Source organism: Vigna umbellata, chromosome 2, assembly GCF_029865625.1.
Source record: "Vigna umbellata cultivar VRB3 chromosome 2, Vumbellata_1.0, whole genome shotgun sequence".
In the NCBI taxonomy this organism is placed as follows: domain Eukaryota; kingdom Viridiplantae; phylum Streptophyta; class Magnoliopsida; order Fabales; family Fabaceae; genus Vigna; species Vigna umbellata.
The window spans coordinates 48174006-48180005 of record NC_142166.1 but is presented as its reverse complement, the minus strand read 5'-3'; the positions used below and the strand labels follow the sequence as shown (position 1 = coordinate 48180005).

Below are 6000 nucleotides of genomic sequence, written 5' to 3'. Positions count from 1 at the left end.
TATATAATTTTAAATAAGATTATTTAAATATAATTCTTTAAAATATTAATTCAAACAAAAATCTTATCTTAAAATAAAACCCCACAATAAAATATTCGTACAAACATATGGTATGAGAAAGTCATTTATTCCTCTCCTATTTCCACACATTGTATCAAAGTTTATGGTTTAACTTGGTAACACGTTAACATGGGTAGAATGGAATTGACAATAGATTCACGTAAGAAGATTATTTATGTCGAAAATCTTCTTAGCAGTAAATAAAAGTATGGAGATGTAATACCTTTTCGAAATGTGCATGTCGAGAACTATGCAAGAGTCATGTTGACAACAATTACTAAGTATTAGGGGCCTAACGACATGGCAATGACTTCTTGCACCTGTCAAATTTTTTGGTGCACCCCATCGAAAACCTCAAAAAAATTCGAATGTTTTAATGTGTTCCAAAAAATAATTTCGCAATGATAAGATGTTTTGTAAATATATTATCTTAAAATTTATTTGAACCTTAATCATTTTTAAGTGTTTTAATCTTTAAGGATTTAAAAACAATTTATTTTCTAAATATCATTTTTTATTTGGTGTGATTTTATTTCTAAATATGTTATTCGTAACAACTAATTCATTGAACTCAAATAAATAAGAGTATTTTATCTTACAAATAAAATAAGACTTCATAAGAATAAAACTAATGTCGATTGTAACATCTATATCTATATATATACAGAGATTTTTTTGTGTGTGTATATTTTTAATTTTTTTTCCATTAAATAAACATTATTTTAAATTAAAATAATTACATTTCTAATTTTATCCTTTAAATGATTATTAATTTAAATTTAATTATTTTACAAATTAAATAAATTATTTTATGATTTTATCCTTTTAAATCATTATTTATTTTTAAGTAAAAAAAAGATACATACGGAAGTATTTCCACTAGTGAAGATGTTAAAAATCAAACTAATCCAATTTAAAAAGTGAAAATTGTAAAATATTAACTTCGTCGTATTATGTTCTGTTTTTTTTTCAAATAACATGTTTTGGATTTATAGGTTGAAAACTAATCTAAACCAAATCAAATTAAACCGCCGGACAATGTAATATATTATTTAATTATGTTTTTATTATTCAGACTTATAAATTTGATTATGTTTTAATTTATATAGAATGTAGATCTTAACATTTATCAATTGGAATTATTTTTTGCTGATAGTTGAAATTATGTTGACAACAACAAATATACGATAATGTTTTAATGGTGAATGGTTGTTCAATAAGTAGAAAAAATATTTAATGTAAAAAATAACCAAACAAGATAACACCATATTAGTAATACTCTTGATACTTAGTTTGGTTCTTCTACAAAATATCTTTTTGGGTGTGAGTTCCTCAAGAACTTGATTGCAATAGTTCTTTGATTGGGTGACTTTCCTAGAACTATTGTAACTTGGAATTATTGAAACACCCATATAAAAACACCACAACCTAGCATCAAACTACCATATACTTTAAATGCCAAAACCCCGTAATTTGAGGCAAAAATCATTTCATTCAAGAACAAGATAAAATTATATTCGTTACAAAGTATAACATCATAGAAGAACCAAAGTGCATATTTTAAAGTTTGAACTAAAGTGCAAAGGACTGAGAACCAAGAAAAAAAAAAGTCAAACAACCAAATAAATTAAGTTATAAATGACACAACATTATTGAAATGTGCAACTTCGCTTGGCAGCTTTTTTTGTCCTGAATGCTTAGGAAAAATAGTAAAATAGGTTTGGAAGCCATTCTCAAATTAAAAGATTAGGTTATGGCTTATTTCATTTCTTTTTGAAAAGAAAGTGTGCAACCATCCATTCTTCACCGTTATTATATCCGAAAAGTTCCGCCACAGCTATGAAGAATGTTCTCCAATACGCAGTCCACTTGGTAGCTGAAGCATTGCCATACGTTGATTGCATAATTGGCTTGATGTAAGTCATTTTCTGGTCCATTCTTTTCAGCCATTCTTCACTGCAACATGTATTCATTTTTTTTAGAAGTGGGTTCGAACTTGCTTTGTAAACAAATCAACTACCGGTGGAGTATGACGTGATCGCTGTAAAATCATTTAGCAGTCAAGTTGATTCTAACCTGGTCTGTGCGTAGTGTTTACCATTTACCAGCCAATGGTTGATGACTGTAACATCATCCTACATACATCACCAAAGAAGATAGTTGGTTACAAGTGAGCTGATTCTGGACATAAAGGTGTTAAACAAAAGTATAGCGGATACTTCTTTCTTTTCCCGTTTTTTCTTTTAAGGAGACAGCTTTTTTCCTTCATATAACACATGGCAACATTTGACGGGATTCAGAGATACCATTTGTTAATAACAAAGCTGGCACAAGAAGCATAGGAAACTCACTTGAAAATAAAGAAGTAGATTTGCTGAAGGCATGGTTCCTCCAGTAAAGAAGTATCTTGTAATCCAGTCATCTTCATTTTTATCCTTTATGAAGAAGTAGCAAGTAGTAGGTAAATTAATTATATCTATGAAAAGTTGAAACCTCACTAGCCTTGTTAATGCATTGACTAATATATATCACAAATATAACATCACAATGGTCAAGTTGTTTAACAGTGTAGTATTGGGTTCACCTCAAAGTGGTAGGCAAATGCTCTGTGGCAGAAGTAATGCACAAATAAAAGGCCATCTTCTTTCATCCATTTGGATATCTTCTTCAGAAGGTCTTGGTAGTTCTTCATATGCTGCATCAAGGTCAAAGCTGACTCTAAAATACAAGAAAACGTGTCGTTGACACCAATCATTAATTAACAAATCCTAACCTCAAACATTTTTATGGAAAATATTCTGTCGTAAGAAGCCTCCATTTCAAACGTGCTAATATCAGCAACTATAATATTGATATTTTGCAGCTGAAGATCCCTGACAAGTGAGGAGAAGAATGTGATTTTCACCCAAGTGTCATCTACCTAATCAGATTTTTCAGAGCCATATGGCAATGCATAAGGCCTTAAAGCCAACAAGGGGATATCAAGCACCATACCGGCACTTCTCCTCAATGTAAGCCTTTTGAGTTGTGGAATTGCAGATTCCTGTAACTCTGCAGTTAATATATTTCTTGGCAATGTATAATGCCAGCGATCCCCAACCACATCCCACATCAAGTACCGTATGACCATCTTTCAGGTTTGATCTGTCGCAGTACAGTTTCAACGTTGCTTCTTCAGCCTCTTCCAGCGTCGTTGAGGCAGAAGAGAAATAGCAAGAGCTGCAGGAGTTCATGCATTTGGGAATGCTATATTAGCCATAAGGTTGTGAGCGTACTTCACTATTTTTCTTTCATGCACACATACTTGTCAGAAATTTATTTTGGTAACAACTTAAATCTTTTCACTTCTGCACGCATAACTTAATCAGTACAGCAAACCTGTTGTAGCTAATCAAGTGAGATATGTATGACTGTTCCCAGTGCCCAGTTCCCACATTTCATCCTGTACTCCCTTTTAGGTAGATTTTGTTGTAAAGGTTTAGGTCCTATGTGATTTTCTTCTAGTCTTTTGTCTTTAAAAACTATTACTTAAAATAATTCCTTCCTTGCAACTTAAGAATCAATTTCGCCTGTAAAGTCTACCAGTTTAAAAAATTATTCCAAATCTTATTTTATAAACCAAAAACCAGGAACAGTTCAAAGATATTTTCTCATCGCCTCAAGAGTGCTGCAGGCGGTGAGACTGAGACATCAGCTTAGTTGAGTGTCTATTTTCGTTGCTTTTTTTTTATAAAAAGAAAATCAAATTTCGAAAATATAAATCAAAGAAACAGGATCACTATCTACTAATAGCACAGAAACAAAGGAAACTTTTAGGTAAAGTTACCAATTACCTGAAAGAGCGTGAGACATGAAATTCCTGGTCAAATTGTTCATTAACCGGACAAAATCAAATGAACTCAAAAAAACACATTATTACATTAAGACGTTGCAAAGTAATGTTTTCGTTATTTTTCTTTTTTTGATTCCCAGAATGTCATAGTGATTGATTTTTGAAAATGCAGTCATAATCGCGACGAGAGAAATTAAGAAGGTAAGAAATAATACAGTGTGCGAAGTGGAGGAGGTTGAAAAGTTGAAGCCCCGAGGATGTGGTGGAAGAAGAGCGAAGGCGAGTAGCCAAAAGGAGGCGCGTGAGTCTTCTGGTGACGGCGTCAGGGAGGAGGTTGCGCTCAAGTGCAGACAGCATGAGCTTCACCGTTGCATCATAAGCAAGCTGCATCATCCCTTCCATGGAAGCCGCAAGGGAACCCTCACTGCATCATAAACAAGTGTCTTATCTTCTATTTGCCTGTATTATTCTTTTCTTTTTTATATTATTATTATTATTCTTTGTATCCAATTTTCATCAAAATAAAAACAATTAAAAAACATAATTATAAAAGTACTAAAATTTGCATTAAAGTTATAAAAATTAATAAAAAAACTCCGTTATAAAAGTAAAATTTTATTTATTATTATAATTACACAATAAAATAGCAGGTAGTGGCAGTAATTATTATTATTATTTATTTGCCATAGAAAGTGGGAGAATAAATGTCTTAATATTTATATTTTTAGCATGAACTTATGTTATCAAATGATATCTTGGATTGTTATTAGTTCATCATGTTATATAAATTCTTAATTATACAAATAGACCATGACAATATCATAGAAAATCATCCAATAACATCAACATAATTTAAAAGACCAACTCAAGAAATAAAATATATGATGTTTAAATTTAATTTTTATAGATTTGTGCCAACTCATTTAAGATATTTTTTTTTCAAAATTTTTACTTTTATACTAAAGTCTTACTCATAATTTATTAATATTTTATTAGGTTATTACATAAATATGTATTTTCAAGACAAAAAAAAATCTTTTAACGTTATAATTTATAGTCTTATTTAAAATCTTGAGTGGTGTTACCTTTTATGTTGCATGGTTCCAGACCTTTACTTCCCTCAATATAGGTTTTCTAATAAATAGTCTATTGTAACATTTGCTTGAAAAAAATAATTTATTTGTATTCAATAATAATTTCCATTTTAATTCGAATACTAATCGTAATTATTTTTCAATTTGTATTCTGTCTCTTAATAAACAAAACTCAATTTATCTTAAGTTGCAAAGATTTTATTCAAAGTATGTAGCTAAAAGAATTTAACTGCATCTTATAAAATATAAACACTTAAATATATTTAAAAAAATTTACAAAAAACAAAAGTTTTAAATTGTAAATTTAATTCCTAAATTTAAATAAATAAATCTAATTTATTAAATATAAAAAAAACACCTTGTAAATAATGATTTCACAAAAGTCACTACCATTATAAAATAACCTTTTAATAAAAAAGTTAAAAAAATAAATATAATAATTTTAAGTGGTTATTACTTCAAAAGATAACTTATCAATTTTCGTAATTTAATAAAAAAAATTCCAAATAGTTAAATTCTAAAAGTAATTGCATTAGTTCGATGCAAAACCTTACAGGGTTTTTGGTTCTAGGAACTATCACACATGTTGCCCAGTCAATTAAATACGCATTATTTATATGAATTTTAGGTTTTTGTTAATTTATTTATCTAATTTCTTTGATTTAGTTATATTATTTTAAAATATATAAATGTTGGCCTAATTTTAGTTAAAAGTTGTGATTGATATCAATAAGTTTAAAAGGTGTTAATGTGGTATAATAATTTGATCTCATAATGAATTTCTTATCAATCTTTAATTCTGAAAATACTCTTATCATTATTTAATTATTAACTATTCATTCTAAAAGAGAAAACAATTCGTAAGAATATAAATTTCCAGTAAAACTGCAAATTTTTTACATGTTTTAAAACATAAATTTTAGAAAAAGAAGGATTTGGGGAGATTGTGATTTGAGGATGAAAGAAATACTTCTTCTGATTCTCAAGCAAATTACAAAATAAAGGACAATATAA

General features: G+C 29.0%; 1 pseudogene across 1 annotated transcript; it reads right to left on the bottom strand.

Moving 5' to 3' along the window:
- Window positions 1–1532: 1532 nt before the first annotated feature.
- Window positions 1533–4346, bottom strand: LOC124833982 ((S)-coclaurine N-methyltransferase-like; annotated as a pseudogene). Its single transcript, XR_015784438.1, has 7 exons — window positions 4078–4346; window positions 3055–3334; window positions 2834–2933; window positions 2645–2755; window positions 2412–2495; window positions 2137–2195; window positions 1533–2016 (listed from the first exon to the last, which is right to left on the bottom strand). The product of XR_015784438.1 is annotated as a (S)-coclaurine N-methyltransferase-like (transcript).
- Between the last annotated feature and the right edge of the window lie 1654 nt (window positions 4347–6000).